This window comes from Psammomys obesus, unplaced genomic scaffold, assembly GCF_907164565.1.
Source record: "Psammomys obesus unplaced genomic scaffold, mPsaObe1.curated_primary_1811, whole genome shotgun sequence".
In the NCBI taxonomy this organism is placed as follows: Eukaryota; Metazoa; Chordata; class Mammalia; order Rodentia; family Muridae; genus Psammomys; species Psammomys obesus.
Window position 1 is genome coordinate 36,347,450 of NW_026596079.1, and position 20,310 is coordinate 36,367,759.

Below are 20,310 nucleotides of genomic sequence, written 5' to 3' on the forward strand. Positions count from 1 at the left end.
CTTCCCATGGGTCTATCTCTATCACTTTTCTAACTTGTTCTTCCATCATACTGAAATTCTTCTGCTTTTATGACATGGTAACTTCTCCCTATTTCTGAGCCTTTTTTTTTTCTTATTCTTTCTGATGAAGCCCTACTTAAGCCTCAGCTGTAGCTTTATTAAAATGAGTTTCTTCTTATAGCCAGTTTCTAATATTTTTATATGTCTTAACTTTAACTTGCTATCTATCTATCTATCTATCTATCTATCTATCTATCTATCTAGTCATTAATCTAGTCTTCTGGTGTTCTAAAATTAGAATGTATCTATGATATTATCATGTTTTTACATATTTCTTACTAATAAAGGTATCTTGCCATTATTCAATCTTCTACCACTGAATGCATTGTATGAATTCAGTGAACATTTATAAAAGATCTAGAAAAAAAATTCTAGTGCTTGTTTTCAAACTGAACCTTTCTCAGTATCAATTTTACTTATGTTTCCTCTTGCATCATGATATTTTGGTATAAAGTTTATTTTAAGAGACTAAAGAGAATAGACTAATTGCATGCTGTGTGCTGTATGTGCTTAATAAGTGATCTGGATATTAAATATGGCATAGAGTGCACACGTATGAAGCACATATGACACACACATACATACATAGCATATAATAACTGTGGATTGATAAGAGATTTACATATTATCTCAACTAGATGGGGAGGATATATCTAATATATGAATAGATTTATATTCTATCTTCTACACATTATCTCTTCTTAATGTTGGGCTTTTAAGTTTAAGCATGTGTATTTGTCAACATAGGGTATTTCCAAACTGTAGATTCTAATGTGGCAATTTTGAGATGGTACCTGGGATTTGATATTTTTTAAGTTCCCATGTTGGAGACAGGGGAGATGTGTCAGTTGGTAAACAGCTTATACCACAAACATGAGAAACTTTGTTCAGGTCCCTAACACCCACAAAAGAAGCACGGTGGGATGGTGGGCTCTTGTAATCCCAGTGCCGGAGACAGAAACAGGATTCTCGAAGCTCACTGTCCAGCTTCCTAGGAGACCCAGTGAGCTTGACTGTCCTCCAAACTAAGGTAGAGAGCGATTACATAGAGACTCTCAGTGTCAGCCTCTCGCTTATACACACACATACATGTGCAGGCTCACCCATGTGCATACATAGACACAGACAGCTACATGTACACTCTCGCTCATGTGTGTACAAAGTTACCAAGTCATGAATATGACGGCGATGTTATTCAACCATTTCAGTAATGAGGAACCAGTAAGATTTTATGCTCAGACGTAGCTGAACCTTGGACTCTTTAGGGAATGTCAAAAGTCTGTATTCATAGATTTTATGTGCAGATACTTGGGGTTCATGAGCATAAGGTATTACCTAGACATTGAGTTTTTCAAAACCCTCCATCGTGTGAGTATTTTGGCATTGTAAAAAAAACCACAGTTAACAGGAAATGAGCATTGAATATAGGAAAGAGAATTCATGAGAGAGTCTTTTCTTAACCTATATGGAAAGTTACTGGTAAAAATAGTCCTAAACATACTGTCATTTCACCTTTGGGTATATCTGTTATGAATCAGAATAAGTATCCTCTGTGAAGACAACTGTGCCACCTGCTCAGTGGATGTGCCACTGTTCCTGGCTGTTGAAAAAAACTTAATATTCTCCAGTGAAAACAGAAGAGAAAAATTTCCTACCTCAAGCTTCTGCATTATTGTGTGAACATAATGGTCATAATGGTCATGTATTTCTCATCTAATTCTAACAATATGGCTTCCTGGGAACTTTTCACTTTATGAGGACACCAAACTAAGATTGTTGTAGGGAAATGCAAGCATGTCCTTTCTAAGGAGAAAAGAAGCCTGGAGACAAGGAGCCTGCATTTCATCTTCAATAGACCCAGAGGAAGTCAGTGAGTCATGAGGATGAAGAAAGTTCTATTTAGGATGATGGGAGGAGGGAAGGAAATTTACAAAGAAGCTATGTCGAAAGTGTGACAAGTTTCTGATTTGGAAGTATTTTTCTAAGCATAAATTCAGTGCAAAGAAGAGAAAAGAGAGAAGCATAGCTCTGGGTACTAATTTGGAAAAATATCCAGACAATCAGTAGCTCATTCATTCAGTCTGTAAACTAGTTTGATGAGAGCCTCATTTAATTTCTCACAGGTACGGTGGAGTGAGGTGAAGCTGCATAAGTGTTGACTTTCTGGACCACACTGAACATTTTGAGGAATGTCTCTGAAAACATTTGGGAAAGGTATTCTGGGTACACAATGGGCCCCAACTACTTTCTTCCTGTCTCCCAGTTCCTGCATGATAGATTCAGGTCATCTGGCTTTATTGATACAATTGGCTACACTGTCTAATAAACAGATAACAACCGATGCATTCTGTGTAGCTGATGAAAATGATATTGACAAATGTTTCATACATGCTTAGAAATTCAGCTGAATAAAAACACTAAGAGTCTCAGAGGGGAAATGAGAGTAGCATGTACTAGTAAGAGGTTGGCCAAGGAGAAGTGTATATGCAGTGTCATCAACCCTAAGCTGGTTTGCCAACTTCCCGTTAATGTATCAGGCTGAAAAAAGGGCTTGAAACTTTCAAGGCAGAAGCAATAAAAACATGAAAGAACAGGGGTTCTTTTTACAAGCACCCAGTGTAGGAAAGTTAACTTTCAACCATGAATGAATAATGCACCACTTACAAGACTTTAATGTTGGCAGAGCTGTAAGGAAAAGATAGAGAAAAGCACTCAGCCATTTCTCTGGATCAAACACCTAAACAAGAAAGACCAATTAGAACAAATAGAACACATTTTGAAAATTTTGAGCTTCCAGGGGGAGCAAAGAATAGAGCAAAAAGCAAGGACAGATTTTACAGTTGAGCATGACTTGTATAACTGAGAATTTCAGTAAAGAAATTAAATAATTTCTATTTAAATTTGAGTGTAAAACCCTAAGACCAATTGAAGAAACATGTCAAATGAAAGAAGAAAGTAGATATTGAACACAAATAATTGAAAATATGAAGGAGTTAATAAATAGATCCAAAAACAATTAAAAAGTACAAAGTAGACTATGCAATGAAATTTAAACAGATATGAAAAAGTAATGTCATAAGTATGATTTGATTTGAAGAAGATTTAAGTTGTCAATTGTCAACTACTTCCAAATAGTATTGATGGGCTTTTTTCATACCCTGTATATGAATACCTAAGCATATTGTAGAAAAACTTCCAAGCTGGTAAGCATCTATTCAATAGACAATCAGTCTGTGGAAGGAACAAGATGGGAACTGATAGTGGACATCTCATTCACAGTGAATTCAAAGACAGAAAAACTATGACAACAGTTGACTAAGAGAAATAATCAGTCACTCAAAAACTCAAATCCAGGTAGCATTAATTCATTAGGGTAAAAGGCTTGAGGGACTAGGAGTGTTTAGCATGGTAAAATACAATATAAATTGTGGAAGGGTTGTAGGAACCTAATTTTGCTTATAATTTCAGTAATTAAAAACTTGTTAGAATATTAGTTAATTTGTATTTCACTAAATTGTACCTAAACATTTTGATAAAGGTAGAGAAACTTGGACAGAATAACTGGATAATTATCTTAAAATAAATAAAAATGATCGTGGACCACATACAAACTGTACAGGTAGATTAACATTAATTCAAAAGACATGAATAAAAATATTAAGTACCGTAAATAGCTTTTAATGGAAATTAAATGCCTTGAATTTAAATTTGAAAGCATATTTTACATGAAGAATTAATATCTTTAGTCTATCAAAAGCATTCTACAGTCTGACAAGTGAGAAAGACAATGAACATTAAAATAGGTAATCTTTAGAGGAATATATATACTTATAATCGACAAAGACAAAATATTTTAAACTTCACTAACAACATGACAGGTGAGCCTTCAATTATTCACAGTGAATCAGTTTTCTGTCATTAGACTGGGACATATCCATAACTCCTGTTAGTTAGCAGGTACATAGGGAAAGCAATTTTTTTTTCTGTGCTTTGCGAAAATGTAAATTTTCACAGATCTTAGCTGGACCACATCCATAACTATAGAAATTCAGTACATTCCTTAAAGTTCTAACTAAATCCTTAGAAACTATCTTCTTGTAGCAAGGGATCAATGCACAGAACATGTCTATGATGTCCTTTTCCTTCCACTACTCACTGTGATGAGATCCCAGTGTCTTCATTAGGGTTTCTACCACTGCGATGAAAACACCATGGCCAAAATGTAAGTTGGGGAGAGAGGCTTTATTTGGCTTGCATGCCCATATTGCTGTTCACCCATAGAAGTCAGTGAAGACAGAAACTCAAACCAGGCAGGAACCTGGAAGCAAGATCTGATGCAGAGGCCATAGAAGGATGCTGCTTACTGGCTTGCATCCCGTTGCTTGCTCAGCCTACTCTCTTATACAACCCCACACCACCAGCCAGGGATTGCGTCACCCATAATGGGCTGGACCCTCCCCCCATCAGTAACTGATTAAGAAAATTACTTACAAACAGAACTTTTGAAGTCATTTTCTGTATTATGACCACCCCTGTGTGGTCAACTTGAGTGTCAAGTTGACTTAAGACTACTCAGTGCACTTGGCACCAAAATTGATGTCTGAGAATTTAAGAATGAAATATGATGTAGTCTTTTATCCCAGTGAATCCAGAGCCTTTATGAGAGAGTACTGTGTGACAACAGCAAGATGCGTGAAACAGGAGTGAGTTAAACATTCTAAAAGAAACATAGCTTCACATACATGGAACATGCACTGTTCTCATGTGTTTTGAATGACGCTGACAAGGTATATACAATATGTTTTCCACAAGATAGTGACATGTAAAGTTAGGCAAAAGGGACACGTAAAACTTGATAGAGAGGGGGAAAGAATTCTATTCCTGATCCAATATGAGTGGCCAAGTTGCATGATGGACAGTGTTTAAACTGGCACCAAGGAGGAGCTGTAAAAACTGCAGGATGGTGAGACTTGATTAAGGAAGAGTGGTTTAACTCCGGATGAAGTGAGAAGAGTGGGAAGGTAGTGAGTTTTCAGCCCCTTTAGAACCCTGTTTGCAGCATAGTGTGGTGGTATGACCGTCCTCCTGCTAGTCTAAAGCCTGAGTGAGGAGGATGTGAGTTCAATGCCAGTCTATGCAATTCAGTAAACCCCAGTCTCAAACTAGGAAGAGAAAGGTACAAAGGGGGCTGAAGAGAGATGTGCTAGAGGGCTTTGCCAGCACACATGAGACTCTAGCTCATTCCACAGTACCGAAAAAAATTCCAAGGTCTGTGAGCAGACCTAGAATATTCACTGTACAGCATCAAAAATTAGCTTGTTGGTATTTTACATGCACAGCTCTCATGATTAGCTAGTTGTATTGCAGTGGTCAAAGGGATTTATGTATGTGTTTGTGATATATCATATGTGTTATATATATCCTTTAATGCATATATATGAAAAGAAAAAGAAGTCATCAATCTGATCGAGCATAGGGTGGTACATAGGAGCAGTTGGAGGGAAGAAATAATGTGATTATATTTTGTCTTAGGGTTTTATTGCTGTGAAGAGACACCATGATCAAGGCAACGATTATAAAAGAAAACATTTAATTGGGGCTGTCTTACAGTTTCTGAAGTTCAGTCCGTTATCATCATGGCGGGAAGCATGGTGGCACAGAAGGAGCTGAGAGTTCTACATCTTGATCTACAGGCAGCAGAAGCAGACTGTGTGCCACACTGGGAATAGAGCACAGGAGAACTCAAAGCCTGCCCCCAGTTACCTACTTCCTCCAACAAAGCCACACCTACTCCAACAAGGCCACACCTCTTAACAGTGCCTCTCCCTTCGAGCCAAGCATTCAAACACAGGCGCCTATGGGGACCATTCCTGTTTAAACCACCACAAATTTTAGTTTCAAAGTAGAGAAAATATTTTTAACTAGATACAACTTGATCAACTTACAGGCAAGAGGGCAAGTCACTTAAAAATCAACAGGACAAGAATGATAGAAGTCATGTTTTAAGGAAGGTAAATTGAATTGAAATATCTTTTCTAGTGAAAAAAAGTTAAACACTCTATGGATGATATTAGATACCTAAAGGGAAGCTCAATGTTTAGGTCACAGCTAACATATATCAATGATCAAAGTCAGTCCCCCAACAAAAACTAATTAAGTAAGCCATGTTGAAAAATACAATCTTGTAAAATAATAAAATAGCGCTTGCTAAACTAAAACTCAAACCAGGCTGAGTTTTTCCCACCTGAATGTAAACTGCAAAATGAAAGTATTTATATGAAAATTAAAAAGTAATTATATATGTATGAATATATGTTTATTATTCATTCATACACAAAATAAGGTAGGGTACATTTTTAACACTCAGTGAAAATATCAATGTATCCGTTACAGTTAATGACGATGATCCTTTTACCTATTCCGGGATAATAAAAGTATAGATATAAAGAACCATTTCATTTTCATTATGACCTAGTTGGTCTTGTGCCTTGCTTTTTTGTACCTCATTTAAAATTAATTTCCACAGACATATTTTTCTAGTTTATCAATGTGTACTCACAGATCAGAAAGCAAAATAATACTTTTATGTGTACCTTTTACTTAGCTTCAGACTATTTTTACAGAGCTAATTCTTATGGTGAGAATCTGAGACGTAGAAACCAAACAAAAATATTAAATAGGACACATAGGAGGAGCTACCTGAGTTATTTTTGTATTCATAGACATATATATATATACAGATATATATGTCTATGAATATTTATGCATGTATTTAAGTTTTATGGCACTTATAATATTTAATTTAAAATACTTATATTAATAATTAGATAGTGGCTGGACATGGATGCCGAGAGCACCTAACTAACCCCTTATTTCTCTGCAAATGCTGAGATGTCTCCTTTCATGTGTGAATTCCTTAAATAATTGGATGACCTTCACTTTGGAGAAGATTAAATAATTCCCTTGTTTACACTCCTAGAACTTATCAATTTAAAATAATATTATCTAGGAAGATAAATTGGAGCTCAACCTGTTTGAACTACTTCACATTCCAAAATAATGAAGTTAGAAAATGAGACATCATTGAATTATGTATTAGCTAGTTATACTGCAATGAGTTGTTAACAAGGTATGCGACAAATCAATTCACTGTGTGGACTTTCAGCAAACTCCAGTGAGAAAGTCGGACAAAAGTAGAGAATTATGAAAACAAACTTTCAGCTTGTTTCACAAGAAAGCTGTCATGTCACATCTAAGGCTAATGGTTAATATATTTAGGACAAATATACATTTTGTTGACTTGAAATGTTTTGAAAAATGTGACATGGTGAGTTTTTAAATTTAAATTTAATAAGATCAAGAAGGTTCACATTCGTTCTGTAATGTTACATTAACTCTTTAAAGCCTAAAGTATCTTAGCTGTGCCTGATGTTGCAGTATATATACAGGGATAAAAACACACCAGAAGGAAACAAAGCTGCAACAGAAAAAGCCTTGGGAAGTTGCCTGGAAAACATATCTGGCTTCGAAGAACATTGAAGACAGATTTTCTTTAAAAAAAGAAAAACAAAACGTATTCTATCAGGCTAGCCCTCCGTCAAAGGTGTTAAAAACATTCTAAATGTTTTGCTTTCTTTTCTCATTTTGGTTGATAATGGAAAACATGTCTCACTGGAAGAATTCAAAGCCAGGATTTAAAACTGGGATAAATAAAATAGTACACACCCTTTGATTTTAACTTAAAAGAGAAAAGAAGGGAGTTAGGTAGGGGGACATGGGTGTATATGACCACATTTTATTCTATATATGAAATTCTCAATAACAAAGAAAACATAATACAAATAACTTTCTTGCACTGGTTGCTGTGATTTCTCACACTAAAAGGCTGTGTTTGTCATTATTATTGTTAGGCAGAGCAAAGCCGTAGCAGAATGAACCAAAGTTTGTGTACTCCTGGTCCTGTCTACCTAATTTTGCAAAAAAAATCATTTTGTTTCCTTTACATAAAGGCATATTGGTACTGAGGATTCTGTATGCCACCACCCCGTGAGAAGTGATGTGCCGAAATTATGTAGGTGACTAAAACCCCATATTTATTTCAAGAGCTAAATGTTTATCTGAACATTTTTAAAAAATATAACAGTTGTGCCAGGCGCAGTGGTGCATGCCTGTGAGCCCAGCACTAAGGTAGGCAAAGGGAGGTGGATCTCGGTGAGTTAGAGGCCAGCCTGGTCTACGAAGTGAGTCCAGGACAGCCAAGGTTACATAGAGAAAGCCTGTCTTGAGGAACCAAAAACAAATAAACAAAAGAAAAACATACAAAAACACCACTGTAGCACTTCAAAATATTTTTTGACTGATATCACCTCTTATAAGTTTGAGTCATACCCATTTTAAATAAACCCGTTTGTTAGCTGTAGGACAGTCAGGTTGTTTGCATTTCCTGGCTGTTGGGTACAGAGCAACAATGAGCATGGCTTGGTAAACATCTGAGCAGTAAGTTATGAGAATGCTAGCTCAACTGTGTTTAGTTTTACTTAACAGGTCCATTTGGTCAATGCGATTTTTCCCCTTCTATTTTCCACTTCTTGTTTAAAAAAAAAAAAAAATCCAATATTTATTTATTTATTTTTGGCAAAAAAACAGGTAAGTTTAAATCTTTGGGCTTATCCTGTGACCTGAAGGGCTGTAACCACTGAAAACAACCTTCATATCCTTGTCTTCATGGATCTTTCTCTCTCGTTTCCTCCTTCCCTTGTAATACACTATGAGGCTTTCCTGGTTAATTTAGAATAATCTCATTCAGGCTCTGTAATTTAACCTTCTGAAGAGTACGTCCGTTCTTTGAGAGGATGAATACTCCATCGGCTTCCGCTGGACATCTTTGGGGCAGCAGAAGGCTTTGCTTTTGATTTGTTTTGTTTCAACCACAGTATCTGACTACCAATCATCTCCGTGGCTTCACTGTGTCGTCTCCCCACCCACCCAAGTCACGTGTTACTCTACGTTGTCCCATAGGACTCTGTCATCCTGTCGCTGCTGTTGGCAAAGACCAGAGCTTTGTTGGAACGTCCTACTGAATTCATTTTCAGATCCTCAACAACAGCCCTCACACGGCATACAGTATCCAGTACATTCGAGGAAGTCGTGCTACCTACCACCTATGCCTGACCATGAACAACAGCTTCGGCATGACTGTTTTTAATGTCTAACATAAGAGTTGAAATTTGTCAGAACAATTTTATATAGCTTTTAAATAGTAGCTGAGTGTGCAGGCATTGGTCCCAGACTGCCTGGGCTAGAATGTCAGTTTTAAGATTCACTAGCTGTGACACTGACCACAATTAAAATAGCAAATAGAAAGCCAAAAACCAAACCACTTTGACTTTTTCTCAAATTTAGACTGGGAAAGCTAACATCATTGACTTCATGGGAATTGCTGAGGATTAAAGAGACTCATTATGGCAAACATACTGTACAAGGGTACCAGCTGCTATTATGATCACTAATAAATAGTTATTGAGTGATGACTACAATTCAGACAGACATTCTGATGAAATTTCAAGCATAATTTATTATTATGTAGCCCATCATGATTTCATGGTACAAAACTTGATTCCTTAATCTCTAATTCAGTAGTAGAGTTAAAGAATTTAATAATTATATCCTAAATCTAGGTGAATGACACTAATTTTAGTGTTGACAGTTTAATGAGACTTTCTTCCTTCATATGTGTGAGAGAGAGATGGAGAAGGAGAGAGAGAGAGGTGGAGATAGAAGGGATCAACTGACTGTGACTAAAGATTTGACATTTTTGAAGATGACTAGCTTTGCTCTGTGGAAATGTCATCTTGCTGTTGGTAGCTTGATTGAAGTTAATCTTTTCAGTAAATGTTTAGGTATTAGAAGCATAAAGTAGGATTTAGTAGAGGGAATGAGGGGGTACCCCTTTGACAGAGGTAACGAATATTTCATTGTCAACTTGTCTTGCATGAGCTTCTTTTGTGTGCTATCCAAAGAGGAAGGCTCTTCAGAACCTTCTAATTGATAATGCTGCACTTCTAGTTGTAGCTAATCCCATTTTTTTTCCTTTTCTTGAAAACAGATCTTTTATGTCTCATAAAAGAATCCTGATTATGGTTTCTGCTACCTCTATTTTTCTCAATTCCTCTCCATAACCCCTCCCATCTGGAACCATTGTATTTCTGCCTATCATGAGGAAACAAACATAATGGTAAAGTATAGTGAGGCAGAAAAAAAAAAAACATTTCAGACTAGAATAAAACAAACAGAAGAAAAAGTGCCTAAGGAAATGTAAAAGAAAATAGATATAGAGACTCACTCATTTACACATTCAGGAATCCCATAAAAACATTAAGCTAGAAGCCATAGTATATGCTCAAAGACCTTATGTGGTATAAAATATAATAAAATATATAAAATTCAACAGAAATAAAAATAGTATGAAAAAAACCTGAAACCACAAAATGAGGCAAAGAACCTCCAAAGATGTCATTGAGTTCATTTTCTGTTGGCCCTTTCCTTCTGGGCATGCAGCCTACCCCTCAGAGTAGTTGGTTTCCCCAGTAAGACTCCCTTGGAGAAAACTAAATTTTTATTTGCAAGTAGTTATCAATTGGAGATAATAGGTCTAAGATTAAGAATGAAGGTATGGGGCTGGAGAGGTGGCTCAGAGGTTAAGAGCACTGGCTGCTCTTTCAGAGGTCCTGATCAATTCCCAGAAACCACTCACTGCCATCTATGAGATCTGGTGTCCTCTTCTGGTGTGCCCTTATATACATAAAATAAATAAATAGATCTCTTAAAAAAAAAAAAGAATGAGGGTATGTGTCCATTTCTCCTATCATCTCTAGAATCTCATCTGGTGCAGACCCATGCTGGCCCCACGCTACCTCAGTCTCTGTGAGTTCAAATGTGCTCGGGTCCTGTTGACTTTGAGGGCCTTGTTTTCCTCGGTGTTCTCAATCTCCACTGTAAATTACACTTACTCTTTCTTCCTCTTCTTCAAGGGAAGGATTTGATGGATATAGGCCATTTAGGACCAAGTGTTCCAAGGTCTCTCACGGTCTGCATATTGTCTGGCTGGAAGTCTCAGTATTTGTTCCTGTCTGCTGCAGGGGGATGTTTCATTGACGATGGCTGAACAAGGAACTGATCTATAAATATAGAAAAATGTCATTAGGAGCAATTTTATTCCATTTTATTCTTTTAATATAATAGTATTATTTGGTCTACACTCAGGTTCTTGGTCACCCAAGCACTGTCAGCTGTGGGTTCCGTCTTATGGGCCTTAGTTAGAAAGTCAAATCAGATATAGATTGGCTACTCCCACAAATATTGTGCCACCATTGTACTTCCATATCTTACAGGCAGGGTACCACTGTAGATCAAAAAGCTTAGAGCTGGGTTGATGTGCTTCTTCTTTGGTAGCATGAAGAGAACAATTCTTTACCAAAGACTCTAGAACATAAGTGTGAAGGCTCTATGTAGGCAGCAGTTTGACTTTGTCATTTCAATGAGCTCTGTAGATGTTGTCTTCAGCAGGGGGCCTTGCTGTCAGTTTTTGCAGTGCCACAGGTAGCCTTGTCAATAACTTGTGTTTTTCAGTATTCCCGTGGGACCTATTTGACAACTCAATTCTATGTAACCCATTTATGGCACTGGAAACTTCATTTGGTGACAAGAAATGTCTAGCTGGGCTCTGTCACAGCATTTATTTGGTGATTTCATTTAGATAATCTCTACACATGTAAATGTGTTAGGAAGTTTCTGCTATATTAATTTCCAACACTACCCCTCATATGGGCATTATTTTTAGCTGTCTTTATATTTCCTTCTTCATCCTCTCTTCACTTCTCTTCCCCACTTGATCATGACTTTACGATTCCTCTTCTCTTGCCAATACATTCATTTCTATTTCTATTTATTTGGAAGCCATATCACTGCACCTTCAATAATCCAGATAGAGTACCACATTTGTCTTTCTGTTTTGGAGTTACCTCACTCGAGATGACTTTTTTCTAGTTCCGTTCACTTACCTGTGATTTTCATGATTTCATATTTTTAATGACTGAGTAATATTCCATTATGAAAATATATCACATTTTAAAATATGCTCATTTATTTAGGGGTACATAGGTTGTTTCCAATTTCTGGTTGTTTAGAGCAGTGATAAACATAGTTGAATATGTTTTCTCTGTAATTGAATGAAGCATTCTTTGAGTATATATGTCCAAGAGTGGTATAGGTGAGTCTTGAGGTAAATAGATTAACATCTTTCTGAAAGACTGCCACACTGATTTTCCTAGTGACTGTATGACTTTGCACTCCCACCAGCAATGGATGAGTGTTCCCTTTACTCCGCATTTTCATCAGCATGAGCTGTCACTTGTTTATTGACCTTAGCTCTTCTGTTGGGTGTAAGATGAAATCTCACAGTGGCTTTGATTTTTATTAATTGATCATTGCTTTATGTCCTTCTCAGCCACTTGAGTTTCCTCTTTTGAGAATTCTCTGTTTAAATATGTACCCTATTTTTAGTTGGGTATTTTTCTTAATATCTAGCTTTTGAAGTTCTTTAAATATATTAAGTATTAGCCCTCTAATCGTTATATAATTGGTAAAAATCTTTTACCAGTCTGTAGGCTGCTGATTTGTCCAAATGACAGTGTCTTTTGTCATGCAGAATTTTTTCAGTTTCCATGAGTTTCTAAGCTTTCAGTTGATTCTTTTGTTGAAATCAAGCTTTAATCCTTGATGTTCAGATTGGATGCAGAGCATTGTTTCTGTTTTCTCCTATCTGCTGAGACTTGTTTTGTGTATGTATATGCAGTCAGTTTTGGAAGAAGTTCACGAGGTTCTGGGAAGAAGGTATATTCTTTTACATTTTGGTGAAATGTTCTGTAAATATGTTCAGTCCATGTGGTTTGTGACAACATTATTTAGCTCTAGGATTTCTCTGTTTAGTTTTTGTCTACATGACATGTCTGTTGTCAAGCCTGGGGTGCTTCAGTCTCCTACTATCAGTGAGTGTGTCCTAACCTGACTTAAGCTACAGTAGTGTTTCTTTTATGAACTTCAGTGCCCTTGTATTTGGGTTCATTTAGGTTAAGAATTACAAAGTTCTCTTGTTGGAATTTTCCTTCAATGCGTATGTGGAATTCTTCTTTATCTCTTCTGATCAGTTTTGGCTTAAAGTCTCTTTTAGGAGTTATTAAAATTGCTATACCAGCTTCCTTCTTAGATTAACTGTTTTAGAAGATATTTTTTCCATCATTTTGATCTGAGGTGATGTCTATCCTTAATATTAAGGTATTTCTTAGATGCTGCTAATGAATGGATCATGTTTTCACATATATTCTGTTAGTTTCTGTATCTTTTAAATTTATTTTTCTATTAATTACCATTTATTCACTTGGTATCCCAGCTGTATTCCTCTCCCTCTTTCCCTCACAATCTCACCCTTTCTCTCTCATTTCCTCCTATATCTCTCCCCAAGTCCACTGATAGGGGAGGTCTTCCTCTCCTTCTCTCTGACCCTAGCCTATCAGGTCTCATCAGCACTGGCTGCATTGTCTTTTTCTGTGGCCTGGTAAGGCTGCTTTCCCTTCAGGGGGAGGTGATCAAAGAGCCAGACACTGAGTTTATGACAGAAGTAGTCCCTGTTTCCGTCTCCAGGGAACCCACTTGGAGACTAAGCTGCCATAGGTTACATCTGAGCAGGGGTTCTAGGTTATCTCCATGTATGGTCCTTGGTTGAAGTATCAGTATCAGAAAAGAACTCTTTGCCCAGATTTTCTATATTTTTATTGGAAAATTGAGACCATTGATTTTGAGAGTCATCAATGAGCAATGTTTTTATTCCTGTATTTATTGTTGTTGTGATGGTGGTGGTGGTGGTGTGTGTGTGTGTTCCTCCCCCCCCCCTTTTTTTATTTGTTGGCCTGTGATTTCCCATTCCTTGTGTTCTCTTGGATACAGTTAACCTCCTTAGGTTGAAGTTTTCTTCTAGAACCTCCTGTGGGGCTGAATTGTTAGGTAGATATTGTTTGAATTTGTTTTTCATCGTGAAATATTGTATTTTCTTGACCTATTGTGATTGAAAATTTTGCTGGGTATAGCAGTCTGCACAAGCATCTGCAACGTGCATGTTTAGAACTTTTCTGCTTTTGAGAGTTACCATTGAGAAGTCAGCTCATATTCTAGTAGGTCTGGCTTTATTTGTTAGTTGCCCTTTTCCCCCTGCAGCTTTAAATGTTCTATTTTTCTTTGTTCTGTACATTTAGTATCTTGATTGTTATGTATTGAGGGAAAGTTTTTTTTTTCTTCAGTCTAGTCTATATATAGTTCTCTATATTTCTTGTACCCTAATAAACATCTTCATTAGGTTAGGTAGAAAAATTTTCTTCTATGATTTAGTTGGAAATATTTTCTGTGTTCTCTACCTGGGTTTTCTCTCCTTTCTTTATTCCTTTTATCCCTATATTTGCTATTTTTATAGTGTGCCTAATTTTGTGTATGTTTTATATCAGGAGCTTTTATATTTAGCATGTTCTTTGACTGAGGTATTAATTTCCTCTACCATGTCTTCTATGCTTGAGATTCTTTCTTCTACATATTGTATTCTGTCAGTAAGACTTGCCTCTGACATTCCTGTTACAGTTCCTAAATTTTTCATTTCCAGATTTCCATTCTTTTGGATTTTTCTTTCTTGATTTTATTTCCACTTCCAGGTCTTGAACTGTCTTATTTATTTTTCCCATTATTTTCTTGTGTTTTTATAGATTTCTTCAAGGGGGTTATTCATTCCCCTTTTAAGAACCTCTATTATGTTCATGAAGCCTATTTTAGGTTCTTTGTCTTTTCATTTGGCTATGCTGTGATTCTCATGGCCTACTATGGTAGAGTTGCTGGAATCTATTGTCCTGACTGTTGTTGATTTTATTTTTCCAGGAGCATATAGGCATCTGGGTTTGGCATGAGTTTAATTCTAAGTGCTGGTATCTGTCCTTTTCTTTTCGGGGCTGATATTTGCTTCCTTGGTTTCTGTTGCCTTTTCTTGTTTTTTAGGAGGGTGTGGGGGGTGGGTATTGCCTGGAAGGGAATTTTTCTAGGTTCCTGATAGGTGTGGTCATTGGGGTTTCTGTGTAAAATATGTTTCTAGGTAATGGGATGTGACAGTTAAGAATAGGGATGGGTTGGGGATAGGTAGTTGAGAGGGTCCACAGGAGGCAGGAAAGTAGAATGTTCTACCAGAATCTGCTTGGTCACATGGGATATGGTACAAAGAGCATGGAGAGCTCAAATATCTACTCAGATACATAGTTGGAGATGAGATTGGGGGATTTCATTTGGAGGAGAAGAGGGGGAATGGCAATTTGAAGCTTGCTTGCCTACTGTGCTGGCGTACTTGTTTCTTTGTCAGTCTTGAGTGGTGGGTTCCCAGGAATGCCTACTGGAGTTGGGTGCTGTGAAAATAGGTTGAGTTGGAAGGAAGGTTGAAGGAGAAGACCTTTGTGATCTTCTGGATATGGGAGAAGGGGCAGGGATGCAGTGGGTAGAAGGCTATAGAGCTGGGTATAAGACTGTGAGATTGGATTTGGAGGAGAGGAGGGAGAGGTTAAAATCTGCAGTTAGCCCACCTGCTTCCCTGCCTGGCTTGACCTCCTAAGGTACATTTGCTGTAGATCCTTTCTAATATCTATGACTAGGTTCATGATTTATCATGTGCTTTCAGTTTCCTGCCTTGTTTTATAATCTTACAATATTCAGAATTTCAACAGATGGTGACTCTTTCTGGAGGTTAGATGAGCAATTAAAGTGCTGTCTGCTTGCTTTGTGTCAGTACATATGCTATCCACATTTCATGCTAAATGTGAACAAACCACAGAGTCTTCTTGCCTTACTTTCCTCTTTGGGGATTTAGGAATAGAAATACTTCTTCCTGACTGTGGTGAGGAATGAGTCATAGGAGAGATGTTATATCCAATTCAGTTAACATCCACCGAAGCTGGGTAAAGGCATAGATCCTCAAAGCTGCTTCTAAAACTGTCCTCAGGAGGTGTTCACAGCCCAGGATCAAGTGATGTTAAAAACAGAGGTTACAAATTAACCTTCATGGAATTAATTACCCAGAAGTTTTCTGCTTGCCTTAAAGGCATAGGTTTCTACTGTTAATTGTTCATCCATTGTTCAGCTTTGCTGAATCTTGGCTGAGGCACATCTTTAGCATTCATTCCTGCTGTTCTACCTGGGATTTTACCTAATGAGATAGGTGGTGGTAGAGTGCTTGAAGAACATTCATGAACCTTGGGTTTTGTACTTAATACTGATTTTAAAAAAAGAGAGAAACAAAAAGAATATTGCATTGTACAAGAACCAAAAAGGATTTTGATTAAATTCAACAAAGTTTTATTGGGTATCATGTATAGAAAAGCATCTATACATAAAGGGTAATTCTGGATAATCAAATAATGTAGTTTTTGCTCAAAAAACTTATAGTAAATTTATAACAAAACAGAGCTATATTGTCAATGCCTGTGGAGGAGGGGCACAGTACATGTTTATTTATCCATTGGTAAATGCCATGAAAAGTTGTTATTAGAATAAAAATATGGATAAAATTTGAGTGAAAGAGTGGAAGGAAAGGCTAATGCTTTGATTCACTCTAAGTAAAACAGATGCAGGCCCTGGGAAGATTTGTAGTGTTGAGCCTGGCACATGCTGTGTTGCAGACGTGAAAGGCCCAGTGCTGCGAGCAACTTGCAGTGCTTGGGGGTTGTGGTATTATGATAAACAGTCCACAGAAAAAGGTGCAGAATGGAGCTAGAAGTGAAGCTTACAGGGGCCTCTCATGCTGGAGAATGTGACTTCAGGCGATGAGAAATCAAGGCTTTGAAAGCACAGGTACTAAACGTTTGGTTTACTTCCTCCACTACAGGGACTTCAAACTACAGTCCGCAGCAGTCTGAGTTCACTGAACTGAGGGCTGGGAAGAGATGTGTGGCGCACACTTTGCTCTTCCCGGAGATGGTGTGCTGGCTCCAAGACACTGTTTTCAGGGCGTAGCATGCTCAGGGGGTTCTTTTAGAATGTTTATATTTAAATCTTCCTAGTAAATGTACTTGGGGCAGAAGCTGGAGAATCTGATGAAAGAGGAAATTACAACTCAGATGAAAGATGAAAGAAGGTCAGGAACATCTGAAACTGAAGGAGAAAATACTCAGTGAAGGGAAAGGTTTTGAGTGTAGGGAGTGAGGATCTGAACTCTACAATCTCTATGAACATTCGTGTATAATGCATTTTAGGGAGTGGGTGCTATTAAATTTTTAACAGGTCTGTAATCTCAAACTAACAGTTAAAAACTGTCATTTTAGACAGGTGTGGTGACTGAGTCTGATAAGCAGTTGTGTGTGCATATGTATACAAAGATATTGGTGATATGAGAAAGCAGAGTTGCAAATGATGTGGAGGTAATGTAAGATGGACATCTGGAAAATGATTCCTTTCTAATAAAAGAAAACAGAACATAAACAGATCAATAATTTCCTAAGTAAACATGGTAGATTTTTAGAATAAGGTAATATGAGGCACAATAGAGCATATAAAATAACTACATAAAGTACTACATAAGAACATGTAGTACTTACTTTAAGTAATATAACTTCATTTCTAATTATTTTGTCATTAGATAGACTACTGGTTATGACTACAGGCATACTCAAAAGGACAAAGAGTGTGATCTTTAAAACGACAAAGAGTGCCAATAGAGAAGAGCTAGGATACAAGACAGAGAAGAGGAAAGGCCAAAAGCAGTCTCAAATGCTACTCTGTTGCAAGGTGTTTTTTTATTTTATTAAAAGTTTCCATACAATATATGTTGATCATATTTTTCCCTACCTTAAGCTTCCCAGATCCTCTCTTATTCTTGATCACTGGTTTTCACATGTTTCACATGTCTCTGAAGCTAAACAAAACAAAGCAATGTTGAAAGCAATGTGAGCTAGCAAGTATCAGAATTCAGTGGAAGTGTGCTTAGTGAAAAGGTTAGAGAGGTTCAGAGGTCAAAGGCTTTTTATTTCTATCTCAGTAACTTTGTAATATTCAGAAAAATTACCTTGTCTTTCAAGTTTGCATATACCTCATTTATAAGATGCAAATACTGACCTATTTAAACTCATTTAGGATTGGATGTGAATTCTGTAAATGACTAGTGAAAGATATTCAAACAGGCTCTTGTTATTAAAACATGACAAATTCATGGTGTTTATTACAGAGGAAGCCAGTAAAAGCTACTTGAGGGATGAATATAAATTAGAAGATGTAGATAAATATAACTTTAGTTTTATTTGATTATTTAAAAACTGTCCCCAGTCAAACATTTTAATTAGTGGGTATATACAATAAGTTAAGAGAAAGTAAATGTGATTGAAACCAGTCAGAGTCATAAATGCTGCTCATCCATTTATGGGCATCAGTGAAGACTGACTTCATTGGTTGCTGATCAGCATGCCATTGAGCTGAAAGTGCTCAAGAGTTTCAAATTGGCATCATGTAATTTGTATTGATTTGTCTTCAGCCTCAATGTGACTTACTAAAATTGTCAATCTTAGTGGACAGAATCACTGTTTCAGTTCCTGCTCTAAATGACAAGACAAGAATATATTAGCTACTAAGACTTTCTCCTGGATATATTTTTAAACTTTGAATTAAAGACAGCAAATAACTAAAGTAATTTGTGAAGGGTTGTTATAACAAACTCCCATAAACTTGGCCCACAGTTCTGAATACCAGAGCCTGAAATTGCAGTGAAGGCATTGTCATGGACACAGACAATTCATCTTTTGTCCTTCACAGCCTGAAGAGGTTTTAGAGATTTATTAATGCCTCTTCTCTTCCTGTTGTGTTACCTCAGCTCTGCTTCTGTCTCTGCTTCACTTTCTTGAGCGTGGGTGTCCACTGCATAAGCATGTGTGTGCACACGTGTTGACTTATGTAAAAAGCCTGTGAGTAAGCATGTATGCATGCATGTGTATGCGTATAATGCACATCTGTGTCTATTTATGTACAAAGCCTTTCTTTGTCTCTTTCTCCAGAAGATGCTGTGATGGCAGCCAGATCCCAGAACAATCTAGAATGGTAAATCTATAAAGACACATGTAGAAGATAAGATGGATGTTCACTCTTTGACATGTAAGGTAATATTCACAGCTTCTGGGGATTAGGAAAGAAATACATATGTGGGCCATCATCTTTTCTTCTTTCAGACAAGCACAGTGCCAGCCAGAAACTTAATGTATGTGGAAGTTCTGTTTAGAATAAATTATTTAAAAATGAGAGTGAAGAAAATTATGTAAATAGAGATATAAAGATAGGAGAAAAATATCTTAGAAAAAAGAGATCTTATCTTGTCACAAATCTCTGTGCATTGATTCATTTTGTGATTCAGAACTTAAGGAATACTTTATCTTTTACTGCAAAGATAACAAAATACTATAGATTTGTTTGAGACAAAATCATAATGGAAACAACAAGGATAAAAGTTAGCTCCAAATACAGAGATTCCTTTCAAAAAGGAATTGCAAGTGGGAATGTTATTAAATGTAGAATATTATTAAAATATGCTCATTCTTGCTAATAGGAAAAAGCATTTTCCTTCCATTTCTAACTGGTTTTTTTTCTGTGAGGAATATAATCAGACTCCCAAGAACATACCCAGAGTGAATTTATTGACTCTGTTAACATTCATTTTATTTTATCTGAAGCTAGTCACCATTAACCTAGGGTAGCTGACACTTGTAGTTTTCAACACCTTCCTGGCATCTGTGTACAGAAGTTCTTTGGTGTAGGAACAAAGGGGACACATGCATAATATCAGAACATAGTGAGGTAAGTAAAAAGTGGAATGAGGGCCACAAAAAGAGTCTATTAATTCTTGTGGTGAAAGTCTGGGTGGGAAGAGCTGGGTGTGGTTGTTCATACCTAGAATACCAGCTTTCAGAAGGCTGGAGACTGAGGAAGGAGAATTAATATAATCCAAGGAGAGCCTGGACCACGCTGGGTCATCCTGGGTTACAGTGTGAGACCCTGTCTTAGTAACACAGAAAGTCCAAACAAACAAAGCAAAACAAAAACAATAGTCAAAACTATCATCAAAACAAAAACATGGGAAAGATCAGTGAGTACACAAAAGTATTCTTTTGTGTGACTGACAGTGGGATCTGTGGTGAT